The 15,560-nt window shown below is 38.8% G+C and overlaps 1 protein-coding gene across 1 annotated transcript in view; it reads right to left on the reverse strand.

The window, feature by feature from the left end:
* Positions 1–8,223, reverse strand: part of PDE4D (phosphodiesterase 4D) — a 1,474,095-nt gene extending 1,465,872 nt beyond the window's left edge. The window contains exon 1 of the mRNA XM_007453217.1: positions 8,101–8,223. The gene's annotated coding sequence lies outside the window, so the exon portion shown is untranslated. The remainder of the gene's footprint in view (positions 1–8,100) is intronic.
* Positions 8,224–15,560: the final 7,337 nt, after the last annotated feature.

Raw genomic sequence — 15,560 nt, forward strand, 5'->3', positions numbered from 1 at the left:
ACGGAAAAAATTAAAGGAAAGAATAGAAAAGAAAAGAACAAAAGATATGGCATAAATTGGTGAGTTGACCAATAAGCCAACTTTCTATTTTTCCTGGAGACAAATAGGACTCATGTCCCAGCCTCCTTTATATTAGGTGAGGCCAATAGGTGACCAAACTCTGGCCTAAAGAATGTGAGCAATCCTCTAGGTGTTTTCCCCTTTGCCAAAGCACAAGGACCTGGAAACTGGTGATAATTAGGTGATAAGAAAAGTGCCACAAGAAAACCACTTGAATGGGAGAAATCTGCCCATCAGGAATATCCATTTTGGTAAATTGGTAAAACCACTATGGAAAATAGTACAAAGGCTCCTCAAAAAATTAAAAATAGAACAACCATATGATCCATAAGTCCCACTTCTGGGTATATATCTGAAGGAAATGAAATCACTATCTCTAAGAGATATCTGCACCCCATGTTCATAGCAGCATTATTCACAATGACCAAGCTATGGAAACAACCTAAATGTCCATCCATGGATGAATGGTTTTTCAACAATGATAGATACACACACACACACATACACACACACACACACACACACACACACACACACACAAACACAAACACAGAGTAGAATATTATTCAGCCATAAAAAAGGAAGGAAATTCTGCCATTTGCAATAATATGGATGAACCTTGAGGGCATTGTGCTAAGTGAAAGACAAATATTGTGTGATGTCACTTATATGTGAAATCTAAAAAAGCTGAATTTATAGAAATAGAGAGTAGAATGGTGTTTGCCAGGGTCTGGGGAGGTGGAGGAAAGGGGGAAATGTTAGTCTAAGAGTACAAACTTACAGTTATAATATGAAAAAGTTACAGGGATCTAATGTACAGCACAGAAATTATAGCTAGTAATACTATATTATATACTTGACAGTTGCTAAGAGGGTAAATCTTAAACATTCTCACCAAGAAAAGAAAAATGGCACCTAGGTGACATGATGCAGATGTTAGCTAATACAATGGTGCCAATCATTTTGCAATACAGTAGTCCCCTCTTATCCTTGAGAGATATGTTCCAAGACCCCCAGTGGGTGCCTAAAACCATGGATAGTACAAACTCTATATACATAATATTTTTCCCCACACTTACTTACCTATAATAAAGTTCATCTGAATTGCCAGCATCACTACTCTTGCACTTTGGAGCCATTATTGAGTAAAATGAAGGTTACTTAAACACAAGCACTATGATACCTTTACAGCTGATCTGATAATCAGATGGCTACTAAATGACTAGCACGTAGGCAAAGTGATGATTCACATCCTGGGAGGGAGGAGAAGCAGAATGGCATGAGATTTCATCACGCTACTCAGAGTGGCGTGTAATTTAAAACTTATGACTAGTTTATTTCTGGAATTTTCCATTTAATACTTTTGGACCTTGGTTGACCTCTGGTAACTGAAACTGCAGAAAGTCACACCTTGGACAAGGGAGGACTATTGTATCTAAATGTATCAAATCAACTCATTGTATGCCTTAAACTTACACAATGTTATATGTCAACTATATCTCAGTAAACCTGGGGGAACAAAGGAGTTAAAAACATTCTTTAATTATAATTTTAAATTACTGAAGAGTGGTCTTATCCAATCATTAAAGGTACAAGAAAGTCAGGACAATGGTTACAGACGGCAGTTTTCAAACTGTACTATAATCATCTCAGTAGATAGAGAAAAAGTTTTTGATAAAATTTAACATCCATTTATAATAAAAGCTCTCCAGAAAGTCTTTATAGAGGGAACATACCTCAACATAATAAAGGTCATATATGACAAGCCCACAGCTAGCATCATATTCAACAGTGAAAAGCTGAAAGCATTCCCTCTAAGATCAGGAACAAGAAAAGGATGCCCACTCTTGCCACTTTTACTCAACACAGTAGTGGAAGTCCTAGCCACAGAAATCAGACAAGAAAGAGAAATAAAAGGAATCTAAATCGGAAAGGAAGAAGTAAACCATGTCATTATGACATGATACTATATATAGACAATCCTAAAGACACCATCAACAAACTACTAAAGCTCATCAATGAATTCAGTAAAGTTGCAAGATTACAAAATTAACATATAGAATCTGTTGCATTTCTATACACTAACAACAAACTATCAGAAAGAAAAATTAAGGAAACAATCCAATTTACCATAGCATCAAAAAGAATAAAATACCTAGGAATAAACCTACCTATGGAGGCAAAAGGCCTGTACTATAAGACACTGATGAAATAAACTGAAGACACCACAAAGAGATGGAAAGATACATCATGTTCATGGATTGAAAGAATGAGTATTGTTAAAAATGACCATGCTACCCAAGGCAATCTACAGATTCAATGCAACCCCTATCAAAATACCAAGGGCATTTTTCACAGAACTAGAACAATAGCTGTAAAATTTGTATGGAAACATAAAAGATCCCAAATAGCCAAAAACAACCTTGAGAAAGAACAGAGCTGGAGGTATCATGCTCCCTGGCTTCAGACTATACTATAAACCTACAGTAATCAAAACAGTATGGTATTGGCACAAAAACAGACACACAGATCAATGGAACAGAATAGAGAGCCCAGAATTAAACCCATGCACCCTTGGTCAATTAATCTATGACAAAGGAGGCAAAAACATACAATGGAGAAAACATAGTCTCTTCAACAAGTGGTGCTGGGAAAACTGGACAGACACATGTAAAACAATGAGATTAGAACATTCCCTCACACCATATACAAAGATAAACTCAAAATGGTTCAAAGACCTAAATGTAAGCCCCGAAACCATAAACTCCTAGAAGGGAACATAGAACACTCTATGACATGAATCGTAGCAACATTTTTTTGGATCTCTCTCCTAAGGCAAAAGAAATAAAAGCAAAAGTAAACAAATGCGACCTAATTAAACTTAAAAGCTTTTACACAGTAAAGGAAACCATCAATGAAATGGAAGACAAACTATGGAACGGGAGAAAATATTTGCAAATGATGTGACCAACAAGCAGTTAATATCCAAAACATAATATATAAACAGCTCATACAACTCAATATCAAAAAAAACCAAACAACCCAATCAAAAAATGGGCAGAAGACCTAAATAGACATTTCTCCAAAAGAGACATAAAAATGGCCAACAGGCACATGAAAAGATGCTCAACATCACTAACCATCAGAGAAATGCAAATCAAAACCACAATGAAATATCACCTCACACCTGTCAGAATGGCTATCACCAAAAAGACCAAATGTCAGTGTGGAGGAAAGGAAACCATTGTACACTGTGGGTGGGAATGTAAATTGGTGGGAATGTAAATTGGTGTAGTCACTGAGGAAAACAGTATGGAGGTTTCTCAGAAAACTAAAATAGAACTACCATATGATCCAGCAATTCCACTCTTGGATATATATAAAAAACAAACAAACAAACATTGTTTTGAAAAGATACATGCACTCCAATGTTCTTAGCAGCACTATCTATAATAGGCAAGATATGGAAGCAACCTAAGTGTCCATCAACAGATAAATAGATAAAGAAGATGTGGTGTGTGTGTATCTCCTGGGAGAGGAAGGGGGAGGAGCGAGATGGGGTAGGGGATTAAGAAATATAAACTACTATGTATAAAATAAATAAGCTACAGGATATATTATACCCTATATATAATATATATTTATATACAGGATATATATAATCCTGTATATAATATATAATCCTGTATCTGATATATATATAATATATATATAATATATATAGCACAGGGACTATAGCTTATGTTTTATAATAACTTTAAATGAAGTATAACCTTTAAAAATTGTGAATCACTATGCTGTACACCTGAAACTTATATAATATTATACAACTATAGCTCAATAAAAAATAAATTTTTAAAATTAAAAAAAATTTTTTAACTATACTACAAATGAAATTCCTTCATTTCTGTAAAGTCCTCTCATAAATTGCTGGGTAAAGTATGTAGGATAAAGATAAGAGAGGATTCATTTCATTTTTATATTTGTTTTACTTATTGTGCTCCCTGTATGGTTTCATCTTTAAAAAAAAAAGAGAGAGATCCTATAGGTGGTAGAACTGTCTCAGACTAACCAATAGTACTTAGAAAATAATCACTCTTAACAACAGTGCACTTAAGCAGCCGAAACGTAGGACACAGCTGTGGCCAATCTTAGTCAAAACAGGAATAAAAAGCCCAAGAACATCTGTCAGTCTAAATTTTCTAACTCATTTTTTCCTCTGAGGAAACTATGCCCTCCAAAACTTTGTCATTAACAGTTCTAAATATAGACTGTGAGGGAATGCTTATCTGACTATTGGCTTTGTGCTATATCTAAGTGGAAGGAAAAGTCATGGCACCGGCTTAACCAACAAGAAAATCCACCCTGTTTGAGGGAAGCAGACATAGCTTAGAAAGCTAATCAAACTAATCAGTAAGAAATGTATGTCTATTAGCAGTCACTCCCCATGCATTCTCCCCCGAGTTCCTGGCAACAATTAATCTATTTTCTGTCTCTGTGAATTTGCCTATTCTGTATGTTTTATATAAATGGAATCATATGATTTTTTAGAAAAGAAATGTGTGTGATATTTTCCATTTTAAAAACTGACAGTTATACCTTTTATTAATATTCTGATAACAGTTGTCATAAGTAAGATTTACATGGCACTTAGAAGTTTACTAAATATATTTTCACATACAATATCACATTTTTATTGTCATGGTAACCATACTGGTATTTTTAATACTCAAGCAACAGACAGATGAGGACTGAGGCTCTGAAAACCTTTGTAATTTTTCAAGATCAAACAATGAAGACGTTCTTTGCTTTAAAAAGTACTTATCCAATACCGGGAACACGCTTTTAGAAGTAAAGGAAGCTAACTAGTGCTAAGATCTTCTGCAGTGATAATAATGTATACTTGTTCAGTAGATCACAATGCACAAAGAATTAAAACGTTCTTTAATCAGCACTTTCTCATCATGCTGCTGATATTCACCAATACAGTAAAATACCAGGACATATATCATCATCTTCATTTTATAGACATAGAGACTGAGGCTTAGAAAAATTTAATGATGACCTGAGCATGATCTCACTGACTCCAAGATTAATTCACTGAGTCTTTCTGCTTCTTGAAATTGGAAATTGGAAGGATACAATTCTGGCTAGTGACTAATATAATGAAAAATTGTATCACCTACATACACTATATAATTAAAGTGGAAAAAATTATTTTTTTTAAATTAAATGAAAGCTCCTCCTCTTCCAATGGGTAGTATCGAGCTCCACAAACAGAGGGAATCATACAATTCTAAAGCGTTTAACTCTTTGTGGTAGCAATGGGGGGGATTGTTTCATTTGTTTTGCTCCACCTTCTTTAAAACATGCTCCAGGTGGGACAGCCAGTCTTTTGAAAACGCCAACTAAGAACAATTAAATTCTTTGGCAAGAGTAAACAATAAGATTAGTCCTATATATAACAGTGGAAAAAATGTCTTAGAGAAGAGTCTTTCCAAAAGCAAAATTTACCAAATGAAACACAGGAAAATGTAATTCAATCAAGAAATAATATTTTCTTTCAATTTGGATTGTTGTCATTGCTTTAGTAGGTAGTGTTAATAGCTGCCAAAAGCCAATTTGTATTCATGAATGCTTTGCAGGTTCATGATGTAATACATTCCTTTTTGGATATATCTTTTGTCAAATCCATCTGTCTATGGCAGATATGCATAGTTTTACAGAACACTATCTGCAAAAGAACTTCCACAGTCAGACAAAAATGGCTATAGAAAATAAAGAGGAGGGGGGGGAAACAGATCAACTACTGCTGTTTGGAAAATGTTCCCTTTTTTCACAACGCCTTGCTCATGGATACCTGTCCACTGGACACTTGGCACACCTCTACTCTTTCTTTTCTTAATATTCTGCCCTTTCATGAAAAAGAGATGTAACCCCAGCAACTCAGGGAGAACTGAAAGATGAAGGTCCTGGAGGAAGCACCAATGCAAGATGTCAATACTCCCACCAGAATTTCCCTGAGCCACGTTCTGAACACCTTCTGAATTGCATGAGCAGCTGATTAACGTTTGATAATTAAGCATAAGTCATTTTTTATTTGATTCATCTCAATAAGAGCTCAAGCAAGTTAATGCTATAAAGAATGAGGGCACAAAAAGCTGGAAGGGAATGTGATTGCTATACCGAGAAAGCTACACTGACCCTATGGCAAGAAAAGGAGCCGGCTTAGAGGTCAGAAACTAGTTCAGAGAAAGCAGTTTCCACCCTTACCATTTCTCACTGTAGATGGGTCCCAAACCACCTGGAGGGGCAAGATTATAGTCCCTCAACAGATGCACTACTTTCTTCCACTGTTAGAGTCAGTTAGGAATGTAGAACAGTGAATGTCAACTATTACTATTAGCGTCTACAGCCGCAGAGACCCAATAAATGAACTCACTATACTATCACGATAAAGAAGCTTATACTGTTTCTTCACAAAGTAAATGTATTTCTGAAAGAATGTACTAGAATTACACTTTTTAAAACTATTTCACATACACTTGGCTGGTACAGAAAAGGATTCTATGTTAATTATTTTTCTCTTCTTTTATAAACCTCATCCATTGCTGTGACCTAAAAGGGGTCATATTTTAGAGGGCAAAAATATTTTAACAACAAAACTTTGCACTTCAGTGTGACCAAAACATAAAATTTTGCAAAAAACACAACTACTATTTCTTTCCTACTGACTAAATCATGTCATTTAAATAGGTGCAACCAAAAATAAACCACTCTTGGGTATAAAAATAATATTTTTATAGGAATTGGCAAGTAACTACTCTAGCTATTAGAAGTTTATGTTTGCCACAGAAACCTGTGATTTTAAAAACTGTTCAAATGATTTATGCTTGAGGCTTATACATAGCACAAATATATACATTTGTATGTCTAAGTCTAAAGAGGAAAAATTAGACAAAAAGCAAACTGGAAAACAACCCCAAATTATAAGAAATTACCTAACTTGTGCTGTATTGAGAAAAGGTATAAAAATGATTTGGGAGGAAGAAAAATTATTTAGTTTTACACATTAACTTCATAGACAAAAGCCCGATTTTTTTATGATAGGTTAGGATAAAATCAATCATCTTTTCAAAGTAAAAAGTGAACTGCTTACACTCACCAGTCTACACTCGTATTAATTCTATCCTGCAGTGTATGCTATAGAGGGTAAAAACATGCTGATGTTTTCTAGTTGCTCATTTCAGTCTGCTCCGGCTTTATCTTCAACCTGGTTAGCAATAGAAGCCACCCCCAGCAATTACACAAACCTAACAACGGCTTCCTTGGGATTTGATCCATTCCTACCACACATCCCAATCCACAGGCTATCTTCTGTTACCACTGTTGTCTGTGTATGTTTAATGTGCTTCTTAAAAGGCTTTTTAAAAAACAACCTAGGGATTTCTCATTCAGCTCCCTACCACATAAACAGGACCACTGAGGAGCATTTTTATACATGCAAAAATGTTCTAGTTATCCATAGACTATGTCTCAGTACAGCTTCAGATGACTGCAAAGAAAAGCTCTGTTGTCATTTCACGTCTCTCCTCTTTCTGTGCTCTAACCGCTGTGTACCTGTGTCCCAAAAGGACTGCCTGCCATGAGCTGCTCCTTCCCAGCTATGGATGGCAGGGGTGGGAAATCTTGAAACTTGCCCGACTCGAGGGCTCTCAGCCGTCGCTTTGACACCAGCAATCTGTTTAACCTGTTGGACCTTTATCACTTTTCCTGACCCCATAAAACAAACAGGGCTAGCAAAGGCACTGAAGAGCCTCCTTCAAAAGGCAGCTTGCCTGTGAGTCGTGGCAAAAAGCTGGAATGACCCTGCCAGGTCTTAGAAGCTTTAAGATTAACTGCATTGAACTTGATACATAGAAAACAGCACCTTGAAAATGAATCATCTGTTACTTCAGTATTTTCTAGTTGCAGTCACTCCCTCTCGGGGCATGTAATTAATTTACGGAGTTTTAAAAAAAAGAAGTCAGGATTACTCACACAGTCTTGAAGATGCAATGTCAGCTATTTAGGACAGAAACATCCAAGGCCGTGTTAGAACTCAATTACGACTACATTTGCGTTAAAGCAGGAACTGGCAGGCCTCTGGACCACAGCAACTATATACGCTGGGCTATAATTTATGAAACTGAGCCCCAGATCCAGCCAATCATTTAGCTCCTCATAACAAGTCTAACTGGCTCTGGAAGGCTGAAAGGGCTGCACTAGAACAACAAAGATGAGATATTCCACATAACACTCAGCTGATCTGGAATCACTTTCTTTGCAGGGCCAGAGAAAAATCACCACTTCACTGTCTGAGGGAAGCAGGACAGAGGACCTGGGAAATGCGACCTCACCCTGGAGCAAGATCTTTTATGGTTTGGCAATCCCAACAGTGCTGGCCTTAAAGATCCCACCTACCACTGGAACCCGGAGGGCAACTATAGCAGCAAAAACCTGAAGGTAATTTTCATCTTTCTTTTTATTTTTAGTAGGAGTAATGCTGAGTCAAAATGATATACATTAAGTCACTTGGGCAACTAGGTATGCTCTGATTTTATGTTACCTTTTTGTACTCTCATCTATTGTAGGATCATTTGCTATTAAGTATGAGTAGAGGGTGGCTTAATGTACCTGAAATAAACTTAAAACCAAAATGACCATTTGCTGAGGAAATGGAGATCATTTGCTGAGGAAATGGAGATCATTTGCCAGAACTGTTTTTGAGCTGCCTTTTCAGACGGGCAGCCTTTTCACCCACCCACAGAAACAAGAATAAAGGCAGTTCAGGCAGGGGGGAGAGGAAAGGGGTTTCATGGGTACAATTAAGTGCTTTCAGTGTCCTAAAAGGAATAACGTTGCTCGGTACGCAGGAAGACGCAGTATTGTTCTGACCCTTGGCGCTTAGGCCATATGAGAAGGTACTAGGATGCACCTTGGTGGGATCGTTGGGGCAGAGAATGACATCAGCGCAAGTTGGCAGAGCCCCTGTGGCCCAGGTTTCTGTTTTCTTGGCACTAGTTTCCTTATTTCCCATTACATTTTGAAGTGTTAGTTATGCCAACAGCTTGTTATACCATACTGCCAAATGTGTAGTTATTACAGGATCTGTGGGAAACATTTTAAGTCAAAAGAGATGACGGAAAGAGAAAATCAAAAAAGAAAGTAATGGAACTGACATACAGGTAGCCCAACACCACACCCTCAGATACTCAACATACTTTACCTAATGACAAATCCTTCCATATCCTCAGCAAATGGTATGTTTCTTCAACAAATTTTGTAGCAAGTGTGACATTAGCAACAAAAAAATCACTGTAATAAACTTTTAAATAATGAAATCAATCATTATACTTTCAAGTGACAATAGAACCTCCACAGTATTAAACTCATGTCAGTTTTATATGCTCCCAAAGGAAGAAGCCAGGAAGGGAAACTTGCTTTGTTTATTGATGAAACATAAGGAAGAGTAACAGAAAAGACATTTATGCCCTTTTTGTTTGCTGTAGATAGTTGACTGAATTCAACTTGAGATTTGACCCCAAGAAGAAAAACAGAGCAGTACACAGGGAACAGAAAAAGTAATCCATTCTCAATTCCCCCAAGATTTGTTCTTTGAATTATCCAACTTGTGACTAGCCAGGGAGGAATATTTCACTGTTTAAATATTTTTTATTTAATTAAATTGTGTACTTGACAATTAATATAAAATTAATTGTTTATTTGACAGTGCTGCTGCCTATGGTGACTATGTGAGAATTGAAACTTCTGAGGGAAGCCAGGTTGTTAAAACTGTGATTCCCTTTACTCAGTGGTAACACGGATGATCTAGTCTCAAAAGGGAAAGCAAGCTCTTAAGGTAATGTTGTCATTGAAACCTCAACACACAACACTCCGTGTCTCATTCCCTGAAAAATATTACATTAAAATCCCTTCAAACGCCCATGTTCAAATCTCCATTTGTCAATAGACAAGTCCAAGGATACTCTAAACTAAGGCATTTAAGTCACTTCACATGATAACTGTCCAGAAGTTTCCTACAGGAAAACTTCATCTTTGACAACTTTGAAAATAACCATCTCACCACTCAAGACAATGGCCAACAACCATCCAGCAAGTCCTTGAGTTAGAAGGTTTCTCAGCTTCTGGAGATTGTCTGCGTCAATATAAAACTCAGTTTCCGACTGACCCCTGGTGCCCTGACCCTTACAAACACTAAAGGTTTTGTTTGACTCAACTGCAAGCTGTTCATCTGTTAGTAAGTAATGCATGCCCGAAAACACATTCATGATGAGAGCTTTCTAAAAGACCAGCATGGGCTTCCCTTCCTATAATCGTAACAGTCGTGATAGCCTGAGACATGTTACTGCTACTTGGCAATTTGCGGGGGAGGGGTAGATATTTAGTGCCTGGAGCTGTCACATAGCAGGGAAAATCCCACATTGGGATGAGGGAAGTGATGTCTCAGTACAATCCAACTTAAGGGGATTATACCGTTTACATTTGATTTCAATACCTTATTAAAAAACAATGCAATGAAGGAGGAAATTTAAAAATACACACAGATACTCTAATCTTCTTTTGCCTAAAGTTGTTAGTGCAGTGTGTTAAAGTCAGCTAGGTATCACTGCCCATCAGTCAGGGCTTGTGCTAGCAGGTTCTGGGCAGGAAGACTACCTCCATCATCACCATCAATTAATATCTGTTGGCTGTTGCATCCAGCACTGAGAGGCTCGTGATATACAAGGGTCACCCAAACAGCTGAATTCCATTCTTAGTCATTTCCTGGATCTCCACCTCACAGATAAGAATTAAGATGATCCCAATAAAAGTAGCTCAGGAATGCAAACCTCTTTCTGAACCAAGAACTGTCAGCAAATCTCAAATATCAGAGCAACTCTGGCTGACTGAAAAGTGTCCCTATATCTGGGCCAAGAAGGATTTCTAGGCCCATAGCTAATCTGTCTGGCCCTGCAGTTTATGTGGCCAAAGGAGCTGCTCATGAGAAAACTCATAAGGAACATACAGACCCACCATGTCAGCGTGTCAGACCAGCTGAGATTGGCGGGATGTTAACTGCTCTCCAGGTGACGTGGATAAATAGTCCCATTGTTTTCACAGCACTGGACTCCGCCTAAAGAAGCCCTAGACCTTGGACCAGGTTGCTGGGTGGTGTGGGGGAGGGCTGCTGACAGTTCAAATGCCAGCTCTTGGAGCCACTGTCTATAGTGTAAACCGAAAGAGAAGCAGTTACTTGGAAAAACGTCAGCAAGAAGGCCTGCTCACTTTAACAAAGTAAAAAAAAAATTTTTTTTCACTTATATAAAAAGGCATTTATATATGGTTGTCATTGCCGGGAGTAAGCTTATGTTCTTGGTTCAGATAACAAAACACATCATCTGGACACACAGACCTCACAATCAAACTTGTTCTTGGCCCATGGGGGGGAATCTTTGTGGCTGTTTTTCAACTGTCTCCCCAAGAACATGAATGTTTGGAAATGTACTAAAAATGCACGTGACAAGATTCTAAACCATATTATACATAAAATTAACCTAAATCAACAACCTTTTGCACTCATATATAGTCAAAACTCCTCTTCTAGGTAATGAGACGTGAGTGAAAGGATATTTCTTTGGCCTTGCTGTTTGTCAGTGTTTGTCAAAAGCCATACAAAAATACGGATACAAAACAGGCAATTACTTACATTTGGAAGAGAAAAGATTTGAAGGGTTGCATTCTTCATATTTGATGCTGAAACCACCTCTTGTTTCAAGCAATGTGTAAGCATTATAGCATGGAGGTTGAGAGCATAAATTCTGAGCCAGACTGCCTGGGTTCAAATCCCAGCTGACTCTTCTTAACTGTGGACTTGGGGCAAGTTACGTAAGAAATCTATGCCTCAGTTTCCCCATATGAGAAATGGTGCCACCCACAGTAACTACCTCCTGGGGCTGGTGTGAAGATTAAATGGGCAACACCTGCTTAGAACTGAGCCTCTTACATGGTGAACATTCATTAAAAGAAAACTATCATTTGTTTTGTGATGATTATTAAGCTCATTGCAATAAAGGTACACAATATCCCAAATGGAGGTGAATTACTAAACAGCCAGATATGGTGAAATATATCTATTAACATTACATATTTCATTTCAGGTAATATTTATACAAGTAAGATTTTTGTCTTAAGGCATCTGAGATAAAAGCTCAAGGAGGTGGGTCTGTTAACTGTCAGTTTTCTGGCTGGTTATCACTTGACATTTTCAACCCTGCCCTGCATTTACTGTGTCACACAAGGATACTAACCTAGGAAATGACACAGAAAGGAGTTATTGTAGTAGACATGATTCATATGATAGTTGGTACGAAGTTCAGGCTAGTTTAAAGATTCCTGCATGAAGGCAAAACAAAATAATGGAAGCCATTCATTTCAGTCACGGTACCCTAACCAAAAAAAGATTTGAAGGGAGAAAAAAAAAAAAAAGAGAGAGCGAGAGTTACCTATCATGAACAGCAGTGCTGATTATCCACAGACATGAACCATGTCTAGAATTCATGCTGACTTCTCAGCTTAGATATGAGAGAACACTGAAACTAATTATCTCCTTTCCTCCTGTGATAGGGGATTTCTCAGTTTAGGAGATTATTAACTGAAACTTCTACTTACTGAGAAGGTGCAGAGAAAAAACAGTCTGCTTGGTGAGGGAGCAGCCACCCTAGGGAACGACAATAGACTTCTACACTCAGTCTTTCCTGCATTCATTCATTCACTCACGAGGGGTCTTGCCCCTTATCTCCTTCCACGCCCACACAAACCCCCACCAGTCACATCTCATCGCTTACAGGGCCGCAGGGAGCCCATGTTCTCTCACCGCTATGCTTCGGAGGATGTTCCTCTCCATCTGCATGCCGCTCCCCAGCACCTACAACTAAGATCAAGGAAAAGCCCCTCCTTCCCAGCAAACCTCTTCCTACCCACCTCCTCTCCATGGAAGGTGCTTATTCCCTGCTGGACAAATTAATGAATCAGCACCATTTACCTCATGAATTAGCAGGACAAATAATCAGTGGGAAAATTGGAGAACATTTTCAATTTAGCAAAAAAAAAAAAAAAAATTTCAAAATGAAATCTAGGGTACTTTCAACAAGATCCAAAATGAAATCAAATGTTAAGGCTTAATAGTCCCATAGACAGACTCTTCACTAGAGTTAGAGAATCATCTCTGGTCTTTCTCAACAAGTTGATAAAGCAACACAAGGAAGCCTACCCAGGTTGCTAGAAATGATTGCATATGTGAAAGGTTTGTATGGAGTCCAGCAGGGAGTTGAATGAGCTAAACTAAGTCTCTTTATTCTAATCATCCTGCTCCAGGATAATTGCTTCCTGCAACAGGAAGGGGGAGGTCTCAGATTCAGGGGGGGGTGATTATCTCCCCCACTCCCCTAGGCTGCATCAGCTCCAGAGTTGGACATGAAGTTTCTCTCTGGGGCCCACTTATGCCACTGAGTCCATGCCACCTGCAGTATTGCTGCAGTCCAGGCCTGTTACTGAGGGGACAGTCACTGGGCACTGGACATTCACCAAAGTTGAGGACGATGGGAAGGGCTGAAGAATTAAGAAAACAGTGTGTTGGAAGGTAACCAACAGAATTGTGACACAGGTCCAATGTGTCTTTAGGCCCTCTCCCACTTCACCTCTGCCTTGCACCTCAAAAAATATATATATTTTTTTCCTTATATATATATATTTTCCTAATCTCCCCAGCTTCCTCCACCAAAGTGGTCCACAAAGGAGCCTGTCCTCCCCTCCCACCAAATGAATCCTCTTGGGTGCCATCCCCAGAGCGACCAGATTAAACCAGTCTGTGCCACTATGATTAAATGTCCCTGTCATCTTGCACGTGGCACTTCATTTTAACAGAGGCTTTCTAGAAATAAACTTGAGAACTAAGGAATTTACGACACTGAACACTTCAGGCCCCTTGGAGCATGACAACAAAGGCATGCAGAAAACAGGCGGGGCTTTCTGGGCCCTGAGACCCACACCAGCATATCAGTTACCTTCTCCTCTCAGGAGTGGGCCACCGTGACACACAGCCCAGAGCCAAGGAGAACGCTGGGTTTTCACTCCTTCGGGCAAGGCCAGTTGGGCATTGCACAACCCGTACAAGCACTCATACAGTCATGTCTCTGTGGCCCCTGAGGCTTCCCTCTCTATTTACAGAGCACAGGCTACCATCAGTCAAAATTTCTCAATTTTTAGTCCTCCCACAATAGAGATAAATACTTGGCGTCTCAAAAGCACTTTGGCTATGGGGACACATTCATGATCACCAGTTACTAAGAGGCATAAGTCTCACAATGTCTCCCAGTCCACAGGATTTTTTTTTACTTTTTTTTTTTTGCTGTGAGAATTTAAGCACAGACATCAGAGCAGTGGAAGGAGAGCAGATGGCACTTGTGTCCCATGTGCTTTGAAAAATAATGCAGAGGCACTTCAACTTCTTGCACATTGGGATCGGTGAAGGTACTTGTTAACATGGTAGATCTCCGATCCCACCACCGGATGCTCATCTCACAGGTCTAGAATGGAGCCGAGAAATCTGCATTTTTTTTTATTGGTACACACACCCCAGCCCCTAGGCTTGTTAAACCAGTCATCACGGATTACTCTTGAGAAGCACTGAGATAGTGCATGCAAACCACTTAACATAAAACCTGGCATGTTACAAAGTGCTCAATACTTACTAGCTGTAATTATTAAGAGTTGGAATTGATCCCAACTTCATACACTCTACTCAGACCTAACCTTGGTTAAGTGAAAATTGCACATGGGCGTGGCAGCGTGATAGCAAGCCAGGAGCTAGTTTGGTGCCAGGAAAGAGAAATGAGGGATATGGGAGGGAGACAGCCTAATTTGTGTTCTTCTAGTGATCTATTAGCCTTTGACGAAAACTCTGGAGCCTCAATTACCCGCCCTCACCATTCCACAGTATCAACAGCTCTGAAAAGACAACACAGCAATGTTTGAAACAATCGTCTACGAACCAGAAGTTCCCAAAGTAAAAACACTCAAAATATTGACATTTTCATTTTTTCTGCCCCAAAGAAAGCAATACAAGGTTATTTGTTTTGTAAGACAAAGCAGGGCCCAAGTAAATAGGGCATTCTTAAGTGGTTGAGTCCACCAACTTTAGCACAATATAGGAGAAGTAAATCCCCAGGCTGACTGGCTGCTGTGCTTCTGTGAGTCTTGGCTAATTTCCTCTGCAATGATGTGGGTCTTCCACAGATGGTTGGGGCTGTGTCTACTTACCACTTGGAATCATTCCTCACAGTAAATAGGATGGCCCTTCAGGAAATCTTCTATTTAGTTTGCATGCTCCTGAGTATAGGACAAAGCTCTGTTGTTTAAGAACATAAATAACAAAAGTTTTGTTCTTCCAAACCGAGGGG

Source organism: Lipotes vexillifer, unplaced genomic scaffold, assembly GCF_000442215.2.
Source record: "Lipotes vexillifer unplaced genomic scaffold, Lipotes_vexillifer_v1.1 scaffold366, whole genome shotgun sequence".
NCBI classification, from domain to species: domain Eukaryota; kingdom Metazoa; phylum Chordata; class Mammalia; order Artiodactyla; family Lipotidae; genus Lipotes; species Lipotes vexillifer.